The sequence below is a fragment of the Galleria mellonella genome, unplaced genomic scaffold (assembly GCF_026898425.1).
Source record: "Galleria mellonella isolate WM207_F2 unplaced genomic scaffold, CSIRO_AGI_GalMel_v1 utg1917, whole genome shotgun sequence".
Taxonomy (NCBI): Eukaryota; Metazoa; Arthropoda; class Insecta; order Lepidoptera; family Pyralidae; genus Galleria; species Galleria mellonella.
In genome coordinates this window covers 511,835-538,903 of record NW_026442031.1, presented here as the reverse complement: position 1 = coordinate 538,903, position 27,069 = coordinate 511,835, and the positions used below count along the sequence as shown (strand labels likewise).

Below are 27,069 nucleotides of genomic sequence, written 5' to 3'. Positions count from 1 at the left end.
CAATCGACTTTTGTACAAAGTCTCCCTCTGCTCTTGAATAATGGTTTAACTGCACCTGTACCAATCAATAAATATATATATTTTAATACGCTTATAACAATTAGCATATATTTGTGTACTAATCAGTCATCACAAAAACATGAGTTAATTATGTATGTAAACAGCGCGTATGTAAAATAATTTCTTTTTATAAATATTCTCAGAGTCTCATATTCTTGGAGGTTAGCACGATAAAGACATGATGGAATGTCTTTGCTCAGTTAAAGACGTAACTGCATATATTGCGCATCACGTTAAGTTCAAGGATTAATTTGTTATCATATAAAGATTACCATAATTCTCTTAGTTTTACGGATTAGCGAAAAAAGTTACGACGTCATTAGATTTTGTATAATAATCCAGTGTCTAATCGCATAGCAAATTTACTAAAAAAAAAGTTATCGAAGGTTACATTTCAAGGTTGGGTTAATGTGCAAAAACGACATAAAAGTAATTATTTTTATGGGGTTCTTAGTTATTTTTTTTTAATATTCACAAAAAAAAAAACAGTGCCATTATTCGAATACAGTTGTTAAATGACCTCGATGGTATATATTCGTAGGCAATAATTATACTAGTTGTAAATTCGTAGGTTTAAACTGTGAGTTTTGTAACACTCTCATCGACTTATACGTTTTCCTTAACTTCACTTAATACTTCGACTCCATCACCTGAGACCCCATGACTGACAGCGGAAGCACGCTCGTTGATCAAGATTTCTCGTCCCTCTCTATCGTACAGTCTCTCTCTCACATTTTTTTCGTATCAAATTCCAGGCTTCATTGTTTAGTCGTCCGGTCCCACAGACACGCTCTGTGGTTCAGCGACTCCCGCTATCACGTGTTTATTGATATCCACTCTATTACCGTTTAAAAAAGTTCATATTGGCACTTAACCTAGTTTACTTTTATCTAAATTCTGGTTTTGACAATTATTTCTTATTCAGAATGTGATGCGCCATTTTTATATGTCGTTAGAGACATTAAATTTTTTATTTGTTTTTATCTGTTATTGTTAAAAATGTTTAAATTACATGTAGTTGATGTTATGTCGATTCGTCAGTTATTTTCATGTTTTTACTCCTCATAATTTTTGACAATGCATAATATGTTGTTCTAGTATATGTTGTCGATATCTAACATCGTGCTACGTGTACCTTTTAAAAATTTTACATGTACATAACAGAGTATACTGTTTCGCCCATGACACTCCCTTTGCGTCACCATTCCTGAGGACTCAGGTGTTAATCTTCTGTACCCTGTAAATTCACTGCCATATCTCACCCTTCAAATCGAAACAGAGCCATGCAAACACAATTGCTTCATGAATAGAAACACGAATGGGACAGAGGTGTCTGAGTAAACGACTTTTGTACAAAGTCTCCCTCTGGAAAATGTTTCAATGTGTTCTAAAGTTAAAAGTTAGGTCCAGGAATAATACAATACATAAGGAAAGAAGTAGATATAGTTTTATATTATTACAACTCGAAATATGATTCAATTTATTAGGTGCACATAAGAGAAGTTTACATATTTGAACTTAAAATAATAATTATTAATAATTTATTACAATTCTATTGCATTATCTTAATTGGCCTATTCCGAAATAATGGTGATAAATGTGTTGTTGTTATTGTAGACTTGTTATATCAATTTTATATATATAACCACAATAATATAATTATTTTAAAAATAAATTTATGGATTATTATATTATTATTATATTACAGTATTTCATATTTTGCTTATTTTGATTAGAATTGAAGAGCAATACTCATAAATATCGATATAAAATTAAAAACATTGTGTTTAAAACCAGCTAAATAAGTAAAGTATGTAATCATATAGCACTATGTAAGTCTCAAGGTCTAGTATGCAGAACAATTAGTACTGTCAACTCATATTTACCTTCAACGCCAATACCAAATAGAAACGGTTTGAAGGGTGAGATATGGCAGTGAATTTACAGGGTACAGAGGAATAACACCTGAGTCCTCAGGAATGGCAACGCATGGGGGGTATCATGGACGAAACAGTATACTCTGTTATGTAAATGGTACAGCTCATGTCTATAGGCGACAGTTACCACTTTCCATCAGGTGGAGCATCACATTGTTTTCCTTTCTAAGTTGCTTTAAATGGCGAACAAGCTGACAGCCGATCTGATGGAAAATGGTAATTGGCATAAAAAACACTGTCAATATCACAGAATGCTACTCCTGCGTTGCCATTCCTGAGGACTACGATGTTATGTCTGCGTAATTTCACTGCCATATTATTTATTTATATTTCACCAGTGTCACGTCCAATATTTAGTTTTTGCTCTCCTCTCGCCAATTACTCACAACTTGATTTCGCTTTCGAAACTATCTTCGTTGCAGCTTGCTCGTATTCAGCCTCAAGGTTTTAATGTTCACTTCACTTGAATTTATTATTTTTTTATTTAACACTGGAATGCCACTTGTTTTTAGCTAGTTTAAATTCTGCTTTATTATTTTCTTTATTAATGTTTTTAGTGTTATGTAACTATATGAAAATTACGTCTGTAATGTTACATTGTTAACTGTTTACATTCTATCTGGTAACCTGTCTCTGTATATATTAGAATCCAATGTTATAGGAGTCATTTTTTTAATTCTTTTCATCACCTATTCTCGTGCTGTTTGCTAGATATTTGTGTTCAGAATATAATGTTTTTGGTTTCTGTTTTTCATCGATTCAATTATTTCAATTACTTTACTTTTGAAATTTTTCATTCATTTACTTTCTTCTGTTGATCTGATGCTCTTTTCAAATCCTCTTTTTGATTTTTGTCACTACCTGCAGCAATTTTAATTGTTTCAACCCACAAATCACTCTATTTTTCATTTTACATATTAATGTGGAATTTGTAAATCGAAAAAAAAAATCTGCTTGTACCAACTAATTCAACAAAGCCTAGTTTTCAAATTTGAGTTTATCTGTCTTTAGTGATACGCACTGACTTCATACTTTTTCTTTTAAATAAGATACAGGGTATGTTACTCGCTGAAGTTTTCTATAGGTGAAAGATTTTTTTTAAATGGGTTACTTTTTTTTATATTAACCAGCAAAATTGTGTTTTTATTTTCTTTTTTTTTTTGTTATTTGTTTTTAACTATTATTGGTGGTAATAAAGACTCTATTTATTTATCTATCACGTCATACGTACAGTGTTGCAATGGTTAGTAACTAATATTACATTGCATGGTTATAGACTTGTCTGAGGACGGATTAACTTTAGAGGTCACAGCGATCGGTGAGGTGAACATGGATACATCTATTAATATTCATGTGGACTGCTTCGTTTACTGGAGTACAAATTACTATAGACAATTATGAAAATAATTAATACCTACCTATAATAAGTACCTTTAATAATTTTTTTATGCAATTTAGAATGGCAAACAATCTGACGGCCCACCTGATGGAAACTGGTAACCGTCGCCTATAGCTATGAGCAGTATCATGGACATAACAGAGTATACTGTTTCGCCCACGATACCCCCCATGCGTTGCCATTCCTGAAGACTCAGGCGTATGTACATAATTATGTACATACATTTCTTAAAAATATACGAGTAGATAGACTTTTTTTGTAATGTGGTCAATAAAGATTAACTAAATAAATAAATGAGGGTCTAAGATGAAGTTAGTTGAAGGAAATTATAAATTGAATGTATTATTTCGTAAAACAAACATTGTATTAAATAATTTACACTTCAATGATCATTTGACTACAAATTAATCAATAAATCCACTTGTGAGACGTCTCTTAATTGTCTCCATCGCCAAGTCTGAAAGTGGATTCAGCCGAAAATTGCCAATAAGCCCAATTTGCAAATAAATTAGAAAATTATAAAGTTCAGAGGTTTATTATTTTGGGGCTTTCTTAAAAATATTATATTTTATCGTTTAATAATGTCTGAGATACAATTAGATTATACAGAATACTTGCAGACTTATTAGTTTGTCTGTCTTGAATTATTAAATATTCATAATTCTAATATTTTATTTTGTTATTATATTATAATGATGTTGTTGTAACAATTTTAATAATATAATACATAATAGTTTATAATAAATATATAAAACTAATTATCAGAGGGAGACTTTGTACAAAAGTCGTTTGCTTGGGTACCTCTGTTCCATTCGTGTTTCAACCGTAAAGCAGTTGTGTTTGTATGGCTGTGTTTCGGCTTGAAGGATGGGGTATGGCGTGAATTTACAGCGTACAGAGGAATAACATCTGAGTCTTCAGGAATGGCAATGCATGGGGGATATCATGGGCGAAACAGTATATATATATATATATATATATATATATATATATATATATATATATATATATATGTATTTATCAAGTTTTCGGTCTTATGTGATTACATTTCCCAGTTTCGCACTAAGCTCAAGTGGCTTCGTTTTCGCCGGAATACTCACATTCTTTAACTACTGCATAATATCTTTTTTAACTCTTCTTCTCATAGTTACCTGAAAGAAAGGTTTGACTGTATACATTCCGTTACTTCCTTTAATCTAAGGTCTTCTGAGGGCCTTCAGCTGAAGACACCAATACATTTATCTAGTTCTTATGACAAATTGTTCACGGTACAAGCTGTACGATTATGGGGTAGTTTACCAATTTCTATTCGAAATATACAATGTGTGCCTAGTTTTATAACAAAACGTAAGGATTTTTATCTCAGCAAGTTGTCATCTTAATTTGTTTATTTGTCTGGTTAGCTTACGTTATAACGTCAAGTGTTTATAGTAAAATCTAAGTTGACGTTTTCCTCATGCTGTATATGTAAAATCGCCAGTTCTTGGCCTGACTTGGCTTGTCACGCTGCCGGGTGTCTAGATTGAATAGTTGTGACATTGCTTATTACCGATTTTGATACGGCTTTTTTTTTAATATTTGATCTTACAAGATTCTTGTTGAAACTAAAAACTTATTGAAATAACGTTAATAATTTATTAAAAAAATTAACGTTTCGATTGTAATAAAATATGTAAATACAATATTTAATTATTTAATATTAATTTAAAATAACTAAATGATTGAGTTATATCAGTGTTTTGCTCTTTTAAGGGCAAAGTAATGAGTTGTGACCATTTTGTGTTATTGCTCCACACGTATGAAAAGAAAAATTGTTACTTCTTTTATATATATATATATATATATATATATATATATATATATATATATATTGTATATGTAATCTTTTATCTTTTTTCACTGTACATGTCTATGTCTGTTGTTATTTGTGTGCTATAAGCAAATAAATTATATATCTATGTATCTATTGAAAAGATATCGAAAGAAAGTAAAATATAATTCTCTTTACATTTCTAATTTCGAGATTGGTATGACTCAACACGATACTGGATCTGTGGCGCCACGCGTCGTTGCACCTGGAAAGTGTGGCGTGAAGGTTGCATCAGGGCTGCCAGTGCATCTAATACAACTTGCCTCGTTTTTACACATATTTTTCTTGAAAATAAAATATGATTTTTATTTTATTTTTTATACAACTTAGAATGGCAAATAAGCCGACGGCCCACCCGATGGAAAGTGGTAACCGTCGCCCATAGACACGAGCAGCACCATGGACATAACAGAGTATACCGTCTCGCCCACGATACCCCCCATGCGTTTCCATTCCTGGGGACTCAGGTGTTATTCCTCTGTACTCAGTAAATTCACGCCATATCCCACCCTTCAAACCGAAACACAGTCATGCAAACACAACTGCTTCACGGTTGAAACACGAATGGGACAGAGGTACCCAAGCAATCGACTTTTGTACAAAGTCTCCCTCATTTCACTGATTTACAGCTTTGTATAGGTGAAAGTGTGGTCCCGGTATAAAATAGGCCACCCCTTTCTTTCCCGTGGGTGTCGTAAGAAGCGAGTAAGGGAAGGCGAGGGATGGGCAGCTGCGTCCCTCTCAAAACTTCTCATTCCTGTGGGTGTCGTAAGAGGCGACTAAGGGAGAACGAGGGATGGGTAAACTCTTAAAACATCACTAAAGCCTAATTGCAGTTGTTAATCCGCCTGCCAAGTGTGACAACTATTGGCAAATCCCCAAAAGGGAGGCTTTTGTTTAGTAGTGGGCAGTTAAAGGCTGATGATGACGATTGGTGAAAGAATGTTTAAAATTGATTTTGTAGTATTTGAGTTTATTCAATAAAAATCCAAATTCAATTCTTTTTCGTCTTTATAATATTAGTTTTTGATACAAGTATTATCATAATTTATTTTATTTATTTTTATAATAAAAAATAACCATGTGTTGTTAAAATTGACATAGAATCACTCTTTAAATGAAATTAATAAGAAATTGAAACGTTCAATGAAATGAAACGATTTTTGAATGAACTTCTAGTCTTAGAGGCAGGTTAATTATTCAATTTATTTGCATTTAAATTAAAACGTATCAAAAGGGACCTTACGATAAATATTAATGCTTTGCAAAAAGTTTAATCATGACAAAGATAAAATTAATTTAAAGTGGTATTATTCACCATATTTTTAATATCAAAATAATAAAATATAATATTAAATGATCAAAGTCACAAAAATACAGACGAATTAACAAAATTGTCTTCTTGGAAATTTCTTGAAAAGGAAGGCGTGTTGGTGACTCGATTGTTTGTTTTTGAAATACATTTTTTTATGTTATTAAAGAATTCTCTACCTGTTATTTGATATGTTTTAGATAGAATAGAATAAAAAGCATTGTATGTTTGATAGTATTCTTTCTTTATAAATAAATAAATACATTTTTGCTGTTACAATTATCTTACATAAAGTTCATCCGTGTTTTTTTAATGGGCGAAAATGGAATAGATATCCCGCCCGCGCTATCGGTATACACCAACGAGGCACCAATGCAAGATGATAGGTGAGGATGAATGCAGGTCTGTTGGCCTACAATAAAATAACTATCGGCGGGTTATTAGTGATCGATACTGACGTCAAAAATGCTATCAGTAAAAAATTTGTCTGTCTGTCTGTATGTTCGTTATAGAAACAAAAACTACTCGACGGATTTTAACGAAACCTGGTACAATTATTCTTCATACTCCTGGGCAGGTTATAGTATACTTTTCATTACGCTACGATCAATAGGAGCAGAGCAGTGAAGGGAAATGTTGGGGAAACGGGAGAAGTTACTCCATTTTTAAGCTTCCGTCGCGTGTGCAGCCTTAATGGCCGATTTTCAAAATGTATTAATGTCTACCCGTGCGAAGCCGGGACGGGCCACTAGTTTTGAATAAAATTGGATTCTTTTTAGTTTAACATTATCACGAGACACTACTGACAACCTTAATTTTGCGACACATATTATCGGCTCTACAATTACATGGACTTCTTGGTATACCAAAATCGCCTTAATGCTCACTGTACAAGTTTTATTTTGCTTACGACACTCGCAATAGTGTCATGCTGTATAACTTTATTCGGTACACGCAAATGAAAGAATGCTATTGCAAAACTGGTTAAGAATGTTATGACATTAACGGATTTATATATATATATATATATATATATATATATATATATATATATAAATGCTATCTGGTTCTGACATAGAATGGGCTATTCCTTCCATTCCTGTGGGTGTCGTAAGAGGCGTTAAAGGGAACTTAATGATCGAGGCAACAGCTACCCTCTTAAAACATTACCAAAGCCAAAATGCAATTTTTTAATGGCTGCAAATGGAATGGTCACCCCGCCCGTGCTATCGGTATACACCGACAAGACACCGGTGGACGATGATAGGTGAGAATGAATGCAGGTCAGTTGGCCCACCATGATGAATTCGACAAGAATTAAACGTGACGGTTCCCGGGGGGAACCGCGTGGAGGTCGACCTGAGTGGGTATATTGCTAGCAATGGGGCTATTAGACCCCATTACCAACAACCCCTTTCCCCCGCCAAACTGCGGTTGTAAATCCGCCTGTCAAGCGTGAGACGATATTTCATGCCAGAACACCGCCTGAAATTATATAAAGCCCAAGTCAGGCCGCATATGGAATACTGTTCTCATCTGTGGGCAGGAGCGCCACAGTACCAACTCCTTCCGTTAGACCGCATTCAAAGTCGGGCGGCTCGAATTATCGATAGTCAACGCCTTACTGTCCGACTTGACCCACTGAAACTGCGCAGAGATGTTGCATCTCTGTGCATCTTCTACCGAATTTATCATGGGGAGTGTTCTGAGGAATTGTTCGGATTGATACCTGCTGCTGATTTTCACCACCGTACAACCCGCCACAAACTAAAGTTTCATCCCCATCATCTGGACGAGTGGCGGTCTTCCACCGTGCGTTTTTCAAGGCACTTTCTTCCACGCACAACCATTCTTTGGAATCAACTTCCAGCAGCAGTATTTCCGAACCGATACGACAACATAACCTTCAAGAAAAGAGTATATTTCTTTTTAAAAGGCCGGCAGCACACCTGCAATGCCGCTGGTGTTGTGGGTGATCATGGGCGGCGGTAGTCACTTACCATCAGGTGAGCCGCATGCTCGTTTGCCCTCTGTGTTGTAAAAAAAAAAAAATCTATTAGCAAAACCCCCAAGAAGAGGCCTATGTTCAGACATAGGTCTCTTATTTGCAGGTATCCACTTAGTGGGCAGCTATGGTAAATGCTGATATGTTGATAAATATAAATAAAGATTTTATTTTAGAATATTTGAACATGAAATGTCAATAAAGTCTGTACTAAGTTTAAATTTAGTAGATTAATTCTTTTTTTTTTTATCAATTAAGAGTTTCCTCTTGTCGGTGCAACTAATTCATGCATCTTTCTTCAGCCAGCTCTATCCCAGGCCATATCCTTTATTATTAATTCTTACAGATGTATATTTTTATTTTTTATTTATTATTATTCGACAAAAAAACACAAAGTTACAAATACAAGATACACTGGGCCTCACACTAGGCGAACCTGTATCGTGGGCACCCAGCAAAGATTAACAAATCACAATGTGTTATAATAAAAAGTACATAGTGGGCGGGTATTAATATAAAAAGGAATATAAAATTGAAATATTGAAAAAAGTAATAAAATCAACAATATAAATACACAAGCAATTATAAAACACTGATAATATATGCCCTTAAATAGACATGAACAATGGGAGTTTAAGGCGCTTACTTGAAATTTTCGATTAATTCCTATTTGAAAATTATGTCAAACGACGTTTTAGACTTTTTAACTGCTCACAAAGTATTTAAACATTAATATCTTGTTTTAAACAAGATATTAATGTTTGTAATATGATAAGTGAAAAGAGAGAATAAAAATTTAAGACGTAAAGATGCTACGCCAGATCAAAAAGACTCATTCGTGTTTCAACCGTGAAGCAGTTGTGTTTGCATAGCTGTGTTTCGGTTTGAAGGGTGGGATATGGCGTGAATTTACAGGGTACAGAGGAATAACACCTGAGTCCTCAGGAATGACAACGCACGGGGGTATCATGGGTGAAACAGTATACTCTGTTATGTCCATGGTACTGCTCATGTCTATAGGCGACGATTACCACTTTCCATCAGGTGGGCCGTCAGCTTGTTTGCCATTCTAATTTGAAAAAAAAATAATAATGAGAATAGACAGGAATGATGTAAACGATTTGGGATTACAATTCTCCAATAGAGAATCACAAGCAATAATACCGCTTCCCGTTGCATTTTGCGTCGTAATTTCGACACGTACGAGCAGTATCGTAATACTCATGTATGTCGAATCAGTAATTAGTTGCCGTTTAAGTAAACAAAAAAAAAAATGAATAATTGGCGCAATCCGCTCCGCACGACGCGCCTCGAACATCGAACTTCTTTTATGAAAACTTGACATTTTCGATACAGTTTTATTGACCATGATGCCGTTTTTCCTTGAAGATTCACAATAGTGTTATGTCCGTATTATCCTATGGCGATTTATTGTTTATTTAGATGATCAGTAATGTATTGTAAAACTGTGGAGAGAGCCTGCAGATCTGTAGTACAGGTTTCGACCTAGTACAGACTGCAAACTCTCACAAGGATAATTATTTTAAGTTAAAATACTAAATAGTTATACACTGTACAATATTCCTTGTGAGTAGTAAAATAAAGGTTACTATTATATATTAAAAGGTTTTTTTTATACAACTTAGAATGGCAAACAAGCTGACGGTAGATCTGATGGAAAGTGGTAACCGTCGCCTATAGACATGAGCAGTAACATACATAACAGAGTATACTGTTTCACCCATGATACCCCGCATGCGTTGCCATTCCTGAGGACTCAGGTGTTATTCCTCCGTACCCAGTAAGATAAATGCTGTAGAGATGAGAGCTCTGAGAATTATGTGTGATATTACATTAAAAGATAGTCTGAAAGTGTGAACTGAAAGACGATGTAGTGACAAAAATCGAAATGGGAATGTTGCGTTGGTTTAGCCATTTGGAGAGGATGGATGAAAGAAGAATTACGAAAGAGATTTATCCAGCAGGAATGAATAAGGATGTCGGCAGGGGCCGCCCTAGACGGACAGATGTCGACTAAATAGGCGACGTGCTGAAGAAGGACTAAATTAAAAGTACCCGTAACCTGCGAGCGTGTATAAAAGGATTGATGAATGTGGAAGAAGCGAAAGAGGTTTGTTTGAATCGAAGCATTTGGCGTTCCATTGTTTCTGCCTACCTTAATAGGAGAGAGGCGTGACAGATATGTATGTATGTGTGAATAATTGATTGCTTTACTGCAACGATAGCAAGTTTATTACGGCATATTCAAACAGTATTTTTAACAAACCCGACATAGAATTATTGTTTAACTTTTGGTACATTTTAGTAATTGACGAGCTAAAACTTCTACAACTCCCAGAATTAAAGGCATTTGGGTCATTGTATAGAATAATATGTAATTTAAAATATTATGACCAAGATAAATAATGAAAACAATTTATATATCTATACTTATAATAAATATGTAGAGAGGTCAGTTCTGTACATGAAATATATTTCCGAAATAACTATCAGCGGGTGATTAGTGATCGATACTGATGCCGAAAATGCAATCAGTAAAATTTTTGTCTATCTGTCTGTACGTTCGTTATAGAAACAAAAACTACTCGACGGATTTTAACGAAACTTGGTACAATTATTCTTCATATTCCTGGGCAGGTTATAGTATACTTTTCATTACGCTACGATTAATAGGAGCAGAGCAGTGAGGGGAAATGTAGGGAAAACGGGAGAAGTGACTCCATTTTTAAGCTTCCGTCGCGTGTGCAGCCTTAATGGTCACTTTTTAAAATGTAAAAATGTCCACCCGCGCGACGCCGGGACGGGCCGCTAGTTATTTAATATAACAATAATATCATCATCGTCATCATTCCAGCCATTATCCGTCCACCGCTGGACATAGGCCTCCCCCATAGACTGCCATAATGTATGGTCATGAGCCACCTGCATCTACTGACTGCTTGCAATGCTTTTGAGGCCGTCAATTCAACTAGTGGGGGCTGTCCTACACTGAGTTTGCCCGTACGGGGTGGTCATTTAAGAATCTTTCTCTCATCGGTTGTCGGTTCTTCGAGCTATGTGACCAGCCCATTGCCACTTCAGTTTACTTATACCTCTATCTAATATATAAAATTCTCGTGTCGCGGTGTTTGTTACCAAACTTCTCCGAAACGGCTTTACCGATTTTCATGAAATTTTGTGTGCATAATGGGTAGGTCTGAGAATCGGCCAACATCTATTTTTTAAACCCCTCCATGATAAGGGTGACCCACCTCTAAAATTTTTTTTTTTTTATTTCTTTGACAATTTTTTTTATTTTTAACATGATTTAGCATTGAAAAATACATACAACTTCAAAATTTCACCCTTTTACGATCAACCCCTGTCTTTTAATCGCGATTTTTATAAGGTAAGATTTATAGGTTGCAAGATGGCAATCCAATATAATAATTGTAGTACGATAAATTTTCATGTATAGTGCTCGAAATAATGTATATGGTAAAACAACGTTTGCCGAGTCAGCTAGTAATATTATAAATTTATATTATTTCATACAATATAATACTTGTATCAAATAATTTGAACACCCATTATAATAATTTATGTGTGCATCATAATGATATTAAAATGATTCATACATTATTAATAAATTGTAAACAATTGTCAAATTGTCGCGTAAAATTCATAAAAAAATATATATTTTGAAATCGTATAATCGTTTGCAGATTTTTCTTTTCATTTAAAAGTTTCCTCTTGTGATGCGATTAATTCATGCATTCTCTTCCAGTCAGCTCTATTCCAGGCCATATATTTGACCTCTCTATACGATTTGACACCTAGTCTTTCCTTTATCTGTCCCATATATTTAGTTCACAATATTTTTTTTATACAACATAGAATGGCAAACAAGCTGACGGCTTACCTGATGGAAAATGGTAACTGTCGCCTATACACATGAGCAGTACCATGGACATAACAGAGTACACTGTTTCGCTCATGATACCCCCATGCGTTGCCATTCCCGAGGACTCAGGTATTATAGGTTATTCCTCTGTACCCTGTAAATTCACGCCATATCAAGCCGAAACACAGCCATGCAAATACAACTTTACATCCCTTTCTTCCCCATTCTCTTTTGCAGATAACTATCAAGTTAATTTTAATAGTAACTATTGAGAAATAAACACTGTGATTACAGATTTTAAACAGTCTGAATACACGAATACCCAGTCCTTACCGCGAGCGAGTAGGAGGCGAAGGGAAATTATCGGGCGAGAGATGAGTAGCAGCGTCTCTTCTTATTTATCACTAAAAGTCTTTAGTCTAACTGCGTTTGCTGACCTGCCTGCCAAGCGTGGCAACTACTGGCAAAACCCTTCTCATGGCGGAGGCTTATGTACAATACACAGAAAAAAAAAATCGCCAAATCATTTAACCTGTACAATACTCTAATTGCAGACCAATGTCACGATGTGGCAGAGGTCATAGACATTAGTCAGAGACAAAAATAACCTTACCCTCGTCAATTAAGTACGAGTCAATTAGAATGATTTGGTTTGGTTGTAACCATCACGTCTTCAGACCATGGCATTTTTTTTTATGGATGAAAATGGTATGGTAACCCCGCCTGCGCTAACGGGATACGCTGGCGGAGCACCAGTGCAGGGTGATAGATGAGAATGAAAACAGGCCAGTTAGCCCATCATGATGAATTCATCAGGAACTTACCATAATAGTTTCCAGGGAGAACCGCGAGGAGGTGGACCTGGTTGGGTATATTGCTAGCAATAGGATTCTCAGTCTCCATTACTAACAATCCCTTTCCTCCCAAACCATGGCATTATTCCATATGTAGAGTTTGTTTCAACTTTATACAATTTAATGAAATTTTATACAAACTTATAGTTTTATTCGACCATAACCATTCTGTTGAAGTTCAATAGCGATACTAATAAGTTATAGTACCCATTCGTGTTTCAACCGTGAAGCAGTTGTGTTTGCATGGCTGTGTTTCGGTTTGAAGGGTAGGGTATGGTGTGAATTTACAGGGTACAGAGGAATAACACCTGAGTCCTCAGGAATGGCAACGCATGGGGGGTATCATTGGCGAAACAGTATACTCTGTTATGTCCATGGTACTGCTCATGTCTATAGGCGACGGTTACCACTTTCCATCAGGTGGCCCGTCAGCTTGTTTGTCATTCTTAGTTGCAAAAAATAACAAAATTAATTTAATTGATTAAATGTTTCAATTGAGTTTTTGGAAAGTATTCTTTTTATACCACTTAGAATGGCAAACAAGCTGACGGCGCACCTGATGGAAAGTGGTAACCATCGCCTATAGACATGAGCAGTACCATGGGCATAATAGAGTACTGTTTCTCGCGTGATACTCCTCATGCGTTGCCATGCTTGAGAACCGTTATACCTCTGTACCTTGTAATTTCATTGCTATATCCCATTCCTCAAGGCAAAACACAATTTTCTATAATAATTTCAACAAAAGTTTTCATTAGGTTCTATTGAGAGAAACTGTATGTATGTTTATTATTTATGAGAAATAAAGTAATCCCTAACATTCAGAAACAGTCTATAAGTTTATATTGTTTAAAGTACATTTTGCTTAGCAGAAAGATGAAGCGACTTAAATAAACAAGCAATACATAACTGCCAAGATAATTACGTGTTAACGTTGTTTCACAACAAGCAGTTTTTTGTTTAACTAGGAAAAAACTATAAAAGAATTATAAACTATACTTTAATTATCACAAAATTAAAATAGAGCCAACATGATAAACGCTATAAATTGAAAAAAGTATTAAGAGAATTAATTCAGGATTAAATTACATCAAGGTCGCAAAAAGTCAGGCGATTTGAAAACCTCCTTTGGAAGTCGGTTAAAAATAAAAATAAATGATTGAATATCAATTCTATTGTATGTAGACAGAATTCATTTTACAATAAAACATGCCGGTGGTCACCTGTTTTATTATGCAAGTCACAACTTTCTAAAACAACACGTTAAGTATTTATTTTGGGTAATTTAGCGTAGCACTATCATTTGGATTTGTAACGCTCAATTAGAATTGTGGATACTTTAAGTGAATTTGCAAAGAAATACTAACCTACATTTTATAATTAGGTCCTTATACATCAAACGTACTGATAATTGAAATGTTTTTAAAGAAATGTAAATATAAATGTAAACTGTAAAATTTTTTTTTACAAAATTATAAATCGAGAATAGAAGAGGCGAAATGCTGGGCCACCTTATACGACATGACGATTTTTTAAGAGCATAGTAGAAAGAAAAATAGAGGGCAAAAGAGGAAGAGGAAGACCGAGGAATGATTACATGGGACAGATAAAAGAAACACTAGGTGTCATGTCGTATAGGGAGGTCAAGGATATGGTCTGGGATAGAGCTGGCTGGAGGAAGATGCATGAATCAGTTGCACCGACAAGAGGAAACTCTTAAATGAAAAGAAGAATTATATATATAAGTATAAATATAAGCATGTTATCTATTATATATTGTCATAGTTCATTGTTTTCGGATGTTTGCTTACTTTTCATTTTGTTTCTTTTACAGTAATAGACAAAACAAGTTATTGGGATCTAAAAACTAAAATACTAAACCGATTTTGATAAAATTTCTATGTGACTAATCTGTAAGTATATCTTTTTAGATAAAATAAGACTTTTTCAAATTGATTTAGCACTTACGGAGTTATAAGGTAGTAATATTAAAAGGAAAAAAATATAAGCGATGTGAAAGGCTGCTTTTATTTGAAATCGGTTGAAAAACTGATAAAATTCTCGACAGTAACTGTTTTAAAATAATATTTTCAAGTAGATTGAAAATATTGTTTCAAATAAAAATACAGTCATAGTAATTACGTAAATTTAAATTAAAAGAAAGTAAACATATAAAATAACAACACGAGGATTATTGTGACTGTAAAGTCAAGAAACTTTTGTTTTTCGAAAAGATTTGTTTTTTTTTATACAACTTAGAACGGCAAACAAGCTGACGGCCCACCTGATGGAAAGTGGTAACCGTCATCTATAGACATGAGCAGTGTCATAGACATAACAGAGTATACTGTTTCGACCATGATACCCCCCATGCATTGCCATTCCTGAGGACTCAGGTGTTATTCCTCTGTATCCTGTAAATTCACGCCATATCCCACCCTTCAAACCGAAACACAGCCATGCAAACACAACTGCTTTACGGTTGAAACACGAATGGGATAGAGGTACTCAAGCAAACGACTTTTGTACAAAGTCTCCCTCTGGTACAATATATCTGGTATTTATTCAGAATAGGAATATATTTTTACGAGCCGTCTGTCAAGTCATTTCAACATCAAATGCTGTACAAAAGTAGCACCTGTCTTCTAGTTAACAAGGGTTACGGTCAAGACCCGGAGATCTCAAAATTTAATATTGAAAAAGGATTTAAGATCGCCCCCTGCCACGTTGAATTCTGATCTCTCTGAAATATAAACATGTCGGGAGTTACGTTCACTACAACGACAGCTGGCATTTATTTTTTGTATATACATATTATAAATTATTTTTGCAGTTATAAAGGTCGTTTCCGTGTTAGCTAATTTTTTTTTTCAGAGCAAAATGTTCTTGTTTAATTTGAAATAAAATAACACGTATATTAATTATTTTGTTTCTTAATTAAAACTAAAGAGTCTTAGTTCTCTTAGAAACAGTATACTCTGTTATGTCCATGGTACCACTGTCCATCAGGTGGGTTGGTAGCTTGTTTGCCATTCTAAGTTGCATACAAAAGGTGGGATTACCGTTCTATTTTCATCCATTAATATGAAAAAAAAAAAAATTAATATGATACGACTTAGATTACAGGCAGCTACATTTCTAATTAAATTCCAAAACGCTGACCGCTCCAATTTTTCAAACCCGCTTATAAGAAATGCAAATTATAGAAATCGATGAAAGCATTCAATTTAATAGCTTCAATACTTTTTGGTTGATAAAAAGCTCTCCACAGAGATCTGAGGATAAGCTGACCAGTCCAAACAGGTTAGTTCACAAAATATTTATAGATACATACATGCATACAAGCAGGAAAAATGTGTTGCTGGCATTTGCCCAGAATTTAGTTTTATTTTAACCCTTAAAAGCCTGATTTTTAAATCAAATTAATAAATCTATAAGTGTACCCTTTACTGTGTTTACTAATGGGGAAAAATAGTATAAAAATGAAAACGATATTTTTATATTTTTTTTTTGAAAAAAACATTTGGTAACATGTAAACAGCCAAATATTAAAATAAAATCGATTGTAGGCGCCCAATGCGATTTATAACTCCCGTATCAAATTTGAAACTTCAGGCATTTAAGGGTTAATGGATGAAAATGATATAGTAACCCCGCCTGTGCTAACGGTATACGTTCCGGGGGAAGGGATTATTAGTAATGGGGAGATTATGGTATACCCTACCAGGTCGACCTCCACGCGGTTCTCCCTGATAACTATCGTGACTAATTTATCGTTGAATTTGTTACGATGGGCTAACTGACCTGCTTCATTCTTATCTCTCATCTTTCACTGGTGCCCCGCCAGTATATACCGATAGCGCAGCCTGGGTTACCATTTCATTATCATCCATTAAAAAAAAACTCAGAATATAGGATGCTTTATGTACCGATACTTTATGTTCACGCGGGCGAAGTCGTGGAATAACAGCTAGTTGAAAATAAGCTGACCTACCACATGAGAAATGTTGGTAACCATAACCTGTACGTGAACAATGCTATAGTAATGGAATCTATAGTAAAATACTGTACCGATTAGAAACGCACTGATCTCTGTAGCAAAACAGCGTTGTACAGTGGTACAACAGCTACGTTACGAATCGACCACTCTAACTGGAACGTACCGAATCGAATGCCTTCGGTGATACCACGCAAAGTGTGGACTTGTGTCGAAATCATGTGAATGGAGTTATGTAATTATATATTTTTTTTATACAACTTAGAATGGCAAACAAGCTGACGACCCACCTGATGGATAGTGGCAACCGTCGCCTATAAACATGAGCAGTACCATGGACATAACAGAGTATACTGTTTCGCCCATGATACCCCCTATGCGTTGCCATTCCTGAGGACTCTGGTGTTATTCCACTGTACCCTTTGTTTGTTTCACTACATTTTGATGGAAATAACAATGGCTGTCACAGATCGAAAACAAGGTAGATAAACTTTTAAAATATGTATCTTGTTGTATGTATAAGTATTTGTTCACTCATTTCTTATTTATTTGTGTTTATAAGTGACTTTTTTGACACGTGACCGGTATAGATAACATTATTTGACCGAGATAAAAATTTGCCTATGTCCTTTTCAAGCCCAAGCAGACATGTATACCAAATTTCATCATCATCATCATCACCATTTCAGGTAATATCTGTCCTCCGCTGAGCATAGGCCCCATAGAGTGCTATAAAGAACGGTCCTGAGCCACCTGCATCCACTAACTCCCTGCAATGCATTTGAGGTCGTCCCTCCATCTAGTGGGGCATTGTCCTACACAAAATTACATAATTATAATAAAACAATAAATTGGTTGATCTATTAAAGCGTCTAAAGAAAAAAAAAATAAAGAAATAACCTTATTTACATATTAAAATATTGGAAAAAAATAAGTCTCGCGCTACGATAATTATAGTCTTTGCATTTTTATGATTTCATACGTTTTGCATCTTATTTCTGCGGCTTTGCCTATGTAAATTAGTATATAAAGTATCAAAAATTTAAAAATTCAAATCATCTTTATTAAAATAGACTTGTTTACAAGCACTTTTTAATCGTCATGTATTATGAATGCACCGTTCGGAAAATTGTTATCTATTGAAAAGAACCCGCAATAAATTCAACAGTTACTCTTTTAACGTAAAATGTATTTATTGAAATACTATTAAAACTATATTCCAAAATTACATGGTCGTTTAAAAGCTCTATCTTATATATTAGTATATAATCTATCTGTGCATTAAATTTCATTCAAATCCATTTAGCTATTTAAGCGTGATTAAATAACAAACATACAAATATCTTTACAAAATTTCCAATTTATAATATTAGTGGTATATATTATATATAAAAAATAGTAACGCGTAAGGTTTTTTTATTAGTTAAAAATAAAAATTGAAAATTGTCTTCGGCGTGGAGTTGTCGCGGTGTCAGTGCGTGCGTCCTTGCGGATTTAGTGGGCGCGCTACCGGAGTACCCGATCCGTTCTAGCATGCAACTTCACCTGACATATTTATGTTTGGAATTTTTTTTAATTAACTTTAGCGTACATCTAATCTCCTGACCTCTGGAAGTATAAAATGTTTCCAAACTCGACGAAACTTGTAACCCAACTATAAGAGTACCCCCCGTACTCTACCCGTAAAGGGATTGTTAGTATTGGAGACTGAGAATCCTATTACCAGCAATATACCCAACCAGGTCGACCTCCTCTCGGTTCCCCCTGGAAACTATCATGGTTAATTCCTGATGAATTCATCATGATGGGCTAACTGGCCTGTTTTCATTCTCATCTATCACCCTTCACTGGTGCTCCGTCAGCGTATCCCGTTAGCGCATGCGGGGTTACCATACTATTTTCACCCAGCAAAAAAAAAACTAATCATCATCATCGTCATCAGATTATGATCTACACTGATCTGTCAAGCTTTTTATTTCTAAAAATTAAGTTAATTCTTTAAGAGTATATTAATAGTGTGAGGGTGTCGCCCTTACATGTCTAGGCCGCCTTCGTTGCCCGAGAAGGTCTCTGACGTGGCCTACCGGACGTCTTTAAGGCTTTCGAACGATGCAATCTAAACCATCAGATAATATTCTCATAGTTCAATTCGGCATTGCCTTCAAAGGAGCAGGAAATAATTTTTGAATTTGTATGAATAAAAACATAGTAAATAGAGTCACACAGTTATACTTTGCTTTTCGTATACGACTATAATTCTTGATATAATTCACGTATTGAAGTTTCAAATAAGTTGAAATAGCTTTGTAGTGTGATTTTAAATGTATACTGACGATGTTTGTGAGTGGGGGGGGGGGGGAGATTGTTACTTAACCAGGTCGACCTCCACGCGGTTCCCCCTGGAAACTATCATGGTAAATTCCTGATGAATTCATCATGATGGGCTAACTGGCCTGTTTTCATTCTCATCTATCACCCTTCACTGGTGCCCCGCCAGCGTATATCGTTCGCGCAGGCGGGGTTACCATACCATTTTCACCTATCCGAAAAAAGATGTTTGTGAGTTCGAATTCCGTACAAAATAAACATGTGTTTTAAGAATACGCCTGCTTGATTATTGCTGGCTATTTCTTCTAGCTGTTGCCCGCGATTTTGCCGGCGTGCGTCAGTGTATAAATTATTTATTTATTAAATTTTGATACGCCTAGATAGTGTAAATGGCGGACTTAACACCATATGGCGTTATCTATCAGACGACCGTAAAAAGGAATAACAAAAAATTTAATTGACCGCGCGGCGTAATAAACAATATTAAATTAAAACGGTAATTAAAAAACAACATACATATAATACTAATATTACGTACATTATACATATATATTTTAATATATATATACATATATAGGCAAATTGAGAAGTCCCTCTTTTTGCTTTTTAAGTATATAGTATTAATAAAATGAATGGTATTTATTAGACATATCACATAGCGTCATTTAGTATTTTTTAACAACACGGGGATCAAACGAGCTTGCAGCTCACCTGATGGTAAGTGACTACTGCCGCCCATGATCACCCGCAATATATATATATATATATATATATATATATATCATTATCGCGATATATTCGTCAATTTGTATAATTTACAATATCTCTGAATTCTCACAAAAATATAATTCCATTGGCGGGGTTGTTTACCTCATATAGGAGTACATTGATATTTATGTATTATGTTATTTTTTGTTTCAGGTAAGCAGACTCAGATTGATAAGTTCACGAATTGTAAGTTTATTCTAATATGAAACTGCTGGACATAAGCCACCCCCTGGGGGAGTTTCGCCAGTATGGAGGGACGGGCAGCGGTGTCCCTTTTAAAACATCAGCGAAACCTAACAGCGGTTGCCAATCCGCTGGCAAAGCGTGGCAACTACTGGCCAAACCTCCCTTATGGGAGAGGCCTATGTCCAGCAGTAGAGAGTTACGAGGTGACAATGACATTACCACGATTATCACGATTACCATAAAAATAATAAATATGTCCTTATTCATATGGTACTATGTCATTTAAATAATGTATGTGTATTAGTAATGTATATGTATTAGAATGCAGTTAATTTATATTTGTTTATTACTAAATTAACGACAGTTTTATGACCGAAAGATATTTTATTTTTTTTTCTTTTTTAATTGTCGAAATTTTTAATAGTTACCTTTAAAATTAAACCTTTGATGTATAAAAATATGTATCAGTATTGTTTTTTCAATATAAATGTAATAAATGTCTATAATAAAAAAAACAGAGGGAGACTTTGTACAAAAGTCGATTGCTTGGGTACCTCTGTCCCATTCGTGTTTCTACCGTGAAGCAGTTGTGTTTGCATAGCTATGTTTCGATTTGAACGGTGCGATATGGCGTGAATTTACAGGGTACAGAGGAATAACATCTGAGTCCTCAGGAATGGCAACGTATGGGGGGTATCATGGGCGAAATAGTATACTTTGTTATGTCCATGGTACTGCTCATGTCTATAGGCGACAGTTACCACTTTCCATCAGGTAGGCCGTCAGCTTGTTAGCCATTGTAAGTTGTATAAAAAAAAACATCAAAATGTCTTAAAAAACTTTCACATTAGCAATATCGAATAGGATGTCGTAAAATTCAAAGCTAAATAGATGCCACTGTTACCGTCCAGTGGTAGCATGGTAACCTGTTTGCACAATCAATTTATTTTATTTCAAATTAATTTAATTATACATGCGACCACATTTTGCGGTTGCACTGCCCGTATCATTATATAAGTTTTTTACACCTAACATACATATATATATATATATATATATATATATATATATATATATATATATATATATATATATAACCGTCGCCTATAGACATGAGCAGTACCATGGACATAACAGAGTATACTGTTTCGCCCATGATACCCCCATGCGTTGCCATTCCTGAGGACTCAGGTGTTATTCCTCTGTACCCAGTAAATTCACGCCATATCCCACCCTTCAAACCGAAACACAGCCATACAAACACAACTGCTTTACGGTTGAAACACAAACACTTATTACAAAAAGATTTGGCTTTTAGTTTTACGACAAGCCGCCTGCCTGATGCCGACGCTCTTTGGGAATGTAAAATTTACAATATTGATGGATAAACTCGCTTCATAAGAGGACATGCGTTCTAATCGAAATAGTGTATTGCACTAAGTGATTACATAGCTATTGTCGCCGACTCCGTGTCCTATGTACGTATGTATGGGACATTCTAAATATAGCATGCGTAAATAAAGATACGCTGCTCTACAAATATCATTGCCATGTTTTATCTCTATGTTCCACTTTGTATCTAAGTTCTTACGTTCATGCACAGTAATGATTAGTCTATTATTTGTTTATGTAAACAATGTTATTTCTATACTAATATATAAAGCCTTTTTTTTTATACAAACTTAGAATGGCAAACAAGCTGACGGCCCACCTGATGGAAAGTGGTAACCGTCGCCTATAGACATGAGCAGTACCATGGACATAACAGAGTATACTGTTTGGCCTGGTGTGGTCCTGGTACAGAATGGGACAATCTTTTAATCAGTACTTAACGCTATGCAAGTACAGGTAAATAGTACCTGCATCTACTGTGACCACGAGGGGGGAAAAAGGATTGTTAGTAATGCGAACTACCAGTCCGATTGCTTGCAATATACTCTGTTAGGTCGACCTCCACTTGGAGACCATCATGTTGAATTCCAGGTATATTCATCACAATGGGCTAACTGACCTGTCTTGGGGGGAAAGGGATTGTTAGTAATGTAGTTCAACAGTCCCATTGCTTGCAATATGCCCTATTAGGTCGACCTCCACGTGGTTCCCCTTAGAAACCATCGTGAACAATTCTTGTTGAATTCGTCACGATGGGCTAACTGACCTACTTCATCCTCACCTATCATCCTTCACTGGTGCCCCGCCGGTGTATACCGATAGCGCGGGTGGGGTTACCATTCCATTATCACCCATTAAAAAAAACTAATAAAAACAATCAATGCGCAGGAGTTATCTGGTTACAGCTGTACTATACGAGTGTTCAGTACATAGATTCGCATCGAATCGATTGTGTACCGATTATTGATACATTATGTTGCAACTCTATAAACAGTGACAAGGCCGTACATCCAGTTTGATGACATAACTCGTAGGGCAAAGCCGAATTGGGAGAGAAAAACTGGTAATAGCCTGCACGGCTCGATACAGCGGCATCGGTGTGTTCACATTATATATTCAGCGTGGGACGGCATTCCGATACAAGCCTATTTTGTACAAAACCTTATTAGATTAAGTGATTTTTATTTACCCATTATTATATTTATTTATTCATTAAAAATAATTACAACATTATGACAGCCAAATCAATGTTATAAACCTAGTGTTCTAACATACAAAGTTATAATAAATGTATTCAGCCCGACTCTAGATATGTCTGAGCCGCTTCTAATATCTTTGGCTGGCTAGTACTAAAAATATCAATGTTTATAAGAGGGAGACTTTGTACAAAAGTCGATTGCTTGAGTACCTCTGTCCCATTCGTGTTTCAACCGTGAAGCAGTTGTGTTTGCATGGCTGTGTTTCGGTTTGAAGGGTCAGATATGGCGTGAATTTATAAGGTACAGAGGAATAACACCTGAGTCCTCAGGAATGGCAACGCAGGGGGGGTATCGTGGGCGAAACAGTACACTCTGTTATGTCCATGGTACTGCTCATGTCTATAGGCGACGGTTACCACTTTCCATCAGGTGGGCCGTCAGCTTGCTTGCCATTCTAAGTTGTATACAAAAAAAAAAATAACCGTACTGCATGAGTTAAGGGAGCGTGCTGAAGTAGGTTAGTTCTGACTGGTGGGACATTAAACGTAGCCGGATGACGGCGCTATTGTAAGTTTATGTTTGTATTATTTAAACCGTGGTCCGCGGACCGCTTGAGACCGCGCGTATGTGTATGGGGATCCAAAATCTTCTATGAACATTTTTATTACTAGAGATGAAATAAAAAAATAAGTTAATATCAGAAGAAGCACTGAGACATTTACTGTTTTTTTCATCTACATAGCTTTGTGTAAAAGCATTATCTACCTTTGTATATTTCAAAAACAAATATAAAAACTTATTTAAACAATTGGAATCCGATTTGAGATTACAACTAAGTAAAAGCATCAACCTGAATATTACTAATTTAGTTAAAAAAGCACATTACAGTATTGAGCAGCACCAACCTTTACATTACAGTATTGTATTTTAAATTTTTATAAACATATAGTTTTTTTTCGATATTAAAAGAAATTGTTTTAACTTTATTTCTGTGTTTTTTGACGTACTAAAAAGATTAAGAAACTCTAGTTTACGTAATGCATACGACACGCAACGACCAAATTAAGTAATATGATTACATTACTTGTGATTGGAAAATAACACTGATTAAGTTGACAAAGATGGAATTAGGTTGAATTTTATTAAAGAAATATATTTTTTTTTTCATTTAAAAATTTGTTTTTACGGGTGAAGATGGCATGGTAACACCGCCTGCGCTAACGGGATACGCTGGCGGAGCACCAGTGAAGGGTGATAGATGAAAATGAAAACAGGCCAGTTAGCCCATCATGATGAATTCATCAGGAATTAACCATGATAGTTTCAGGGGGAACCGCGAGGAGGTCGACCTGGTTGGGTATATTGCTAGCAATGGGATTCTCAGTCTCCATTACTAACAATCCCTTTTCCGCTTTATTTAAATATTGTCTTCACCAAAGCGAACAGCGACCACTATAATACTGGTATTATTAATAGAGGAATCAACTGTAGAATAAAGGGGGGAAAAGGATTGTTAGTAATGGAGGCTGAGAATCCCATTGCTGGCAATATACCCAACCAGGTCGACCTCCTCGCGGTTCCCCCTGGAAACTATCATGGTTAATTCCTTAATGAATTCATCATGATGGGCTAACTGGCCTGTTTTCATTCTCATCTATCACCCTTCACTGGTGCTCCGCCAGCGTATCCCGTTAGCGCAGGCGGGGTTACCATACCATTTTCACCCATCAAAAAAAAAAAACTGTAGAATAAAATCTAGTAGGTGTACTAAATGGTTAATTTTATTTTACATAAATATAAGCTAATAGTGATAACTTCATAAACAAATCACCTGCTAATTAATAACCTGTCATTTTGCTAATAATCTTGTTTTTGCCGCTGTTTGTTACTTGTATTTAGGTACATACTGCCTTCATATCAATTTGAAGTTTTGAGTGACTTCTCAATAAATTAAAAGTAAAAGAAAATATTATCATTGTCATGTTTTTATTATAATATTATCTGCGAATTTCAAACAAAAGTAAAATGAAATATTGTTTTAATATTAATATTATTATAGCTTGAATATTCATTGTTAATTTAATTTATTTTATTTTAATATTTTGCATAACTAGAGTTTTAGAATAAATTAGTATCTAAACAGTAGTAAGGGCATAGAGGAATAACACCTGAGTCCTCAGGAATGGCAACGCATGAGAACAACGCATTTCTTTAAAAAATCTCACTTGAGACAACGAGTTCGTATAACCGTGAAGCAGTTGTGTTTGCATGGCTGTATTTCGGTTTGAAGGGTGGGATATGGCGTGAATTTACTGGGTACAGAGGAATAACACTTGAGCCCTCAGGAATGACAACGCATGGGGGTATCATGGGCGAAACAGTATACTCTGTTATGTCCATGGTACTGCTCATGTCTATAGGCGACGGTTACCACTTTCCATCAGGTGGGCCGTCAGCTTGTTTGCCATTCTAGGTTGTATAAAAAAAATAGTATATAAACCTGTTTACGAATACTATATATGTGTTTTTTTTTTGTTATGAAAATTATTTGAATCGATACTAACGATTTGCGTGAAAATTTCTCTTTAAAAATCTCATTTGAGACAAAATTTCATGGTAATCATTAGGTAGTACGAGTTCGTATAACCGTGAAGCAGTTGTGTTTGCATGGCTGTGTTTCGGTTTGAAGGGTGGGATATGGCAGTGAATTTAAGGTACAGAGGAATAACACCCGAGTCCTCAGGAATGGCAACGTATGAGGGGTATCGTGGGCGAAACAGTATACTATGTTATGTCCATGGTATTGCTCATTTCTATAGGCGACGATTACCACTTTCCATCAGGTGGGCCGTCAGCTTGATTGCCGTTCTAAGTTTTTTTTTTTTTTTTTTTTTTTTTTCTCCCTTGTTATCTGCAATCGGCTCTTCCATAACAGCCATAATCAGATAGAGTCATGTGTGAAAATTAGCGTTTTGAGAAGCAGTCCACTGACAACTCTCTCAGAATGATTTTGTAGAGCTCTTCAAACTCTAGTGTCAAGGTTCAATACAAGCCATCGTCTCAGTCTTGTAGATTGTTGTGCTGTTAGTAATTCTCCAGCCAGGTCATTCGTATGATTTATAAGGCGCTGTTTATATTTTTTGCTGTTCATCCTTATCTCTTCTTTAACAGTATTAATTTGCATATAGTTATGTATCTCCTCGTTTCTAACAAACCATGGAGATTTAGTAATGTTTCTTAAAATTATGTTCTGAAATCTCTGTAAAATCTCTATATTGGAATTACTAGCAGAACCCCACAGTTGGATCCCGTAAGTCCATATAGGTTTTATTATGCATTTATACACAAGCACCTTGTTGTTTAATGATAGTGTTGAATTTCTTCCTATTAGCCATGATAGATTTTTGCATTCCAGGTTTGCCTGAGTTCTCTTAGTCTTAATATGTTTTGCCCAAGTGAGTCTTCTATCCAGGTGCATTCCCAGATATTTAACACTTGTTACTTTTGGTAGATTTTGTCCCTTCATTTGCACCGGTGTTGCATCTCCCTTTCTTAATGTGAATGTAATGTGGTGGGATTTCTCTGTACTACATTTTATTCGCCATTTATCCAACCAATAATCAACTTGATCTAATTGTGCTTGAATTTTCTGTGATGCCACATGGGGATCTGTGTCACTTGCCAAGCATGCTGTGTCATCAGCGTAAGTTGCTATTGTTATATCGTTTGTCATAGGTAAGTCCGCCGTATATATTGAATATAGTACAGGTCCAAGAACGGACCCTTGCGGGACCGACGCACATAAATTGTAGAATTTTGAATAAGCTTCACCAGATTTAACTTGGAATATTCTATCTG

At 35.3% G+C, this 27,069-nt stretch overlaps 1 protein-coding gene across 1 annotated transcript in view; it reads left to right on the top strand.

Annotated features, from left to right (window-relative positions):
• The window catches only part of LOC113522730 (uncharacterized), a 151,875-nt gene that overhangs the window by 37,040 nt on the left and 87,766 nt on the right, over positions 1-27,069 (top strand). The window lies entirely within an intron of this gene.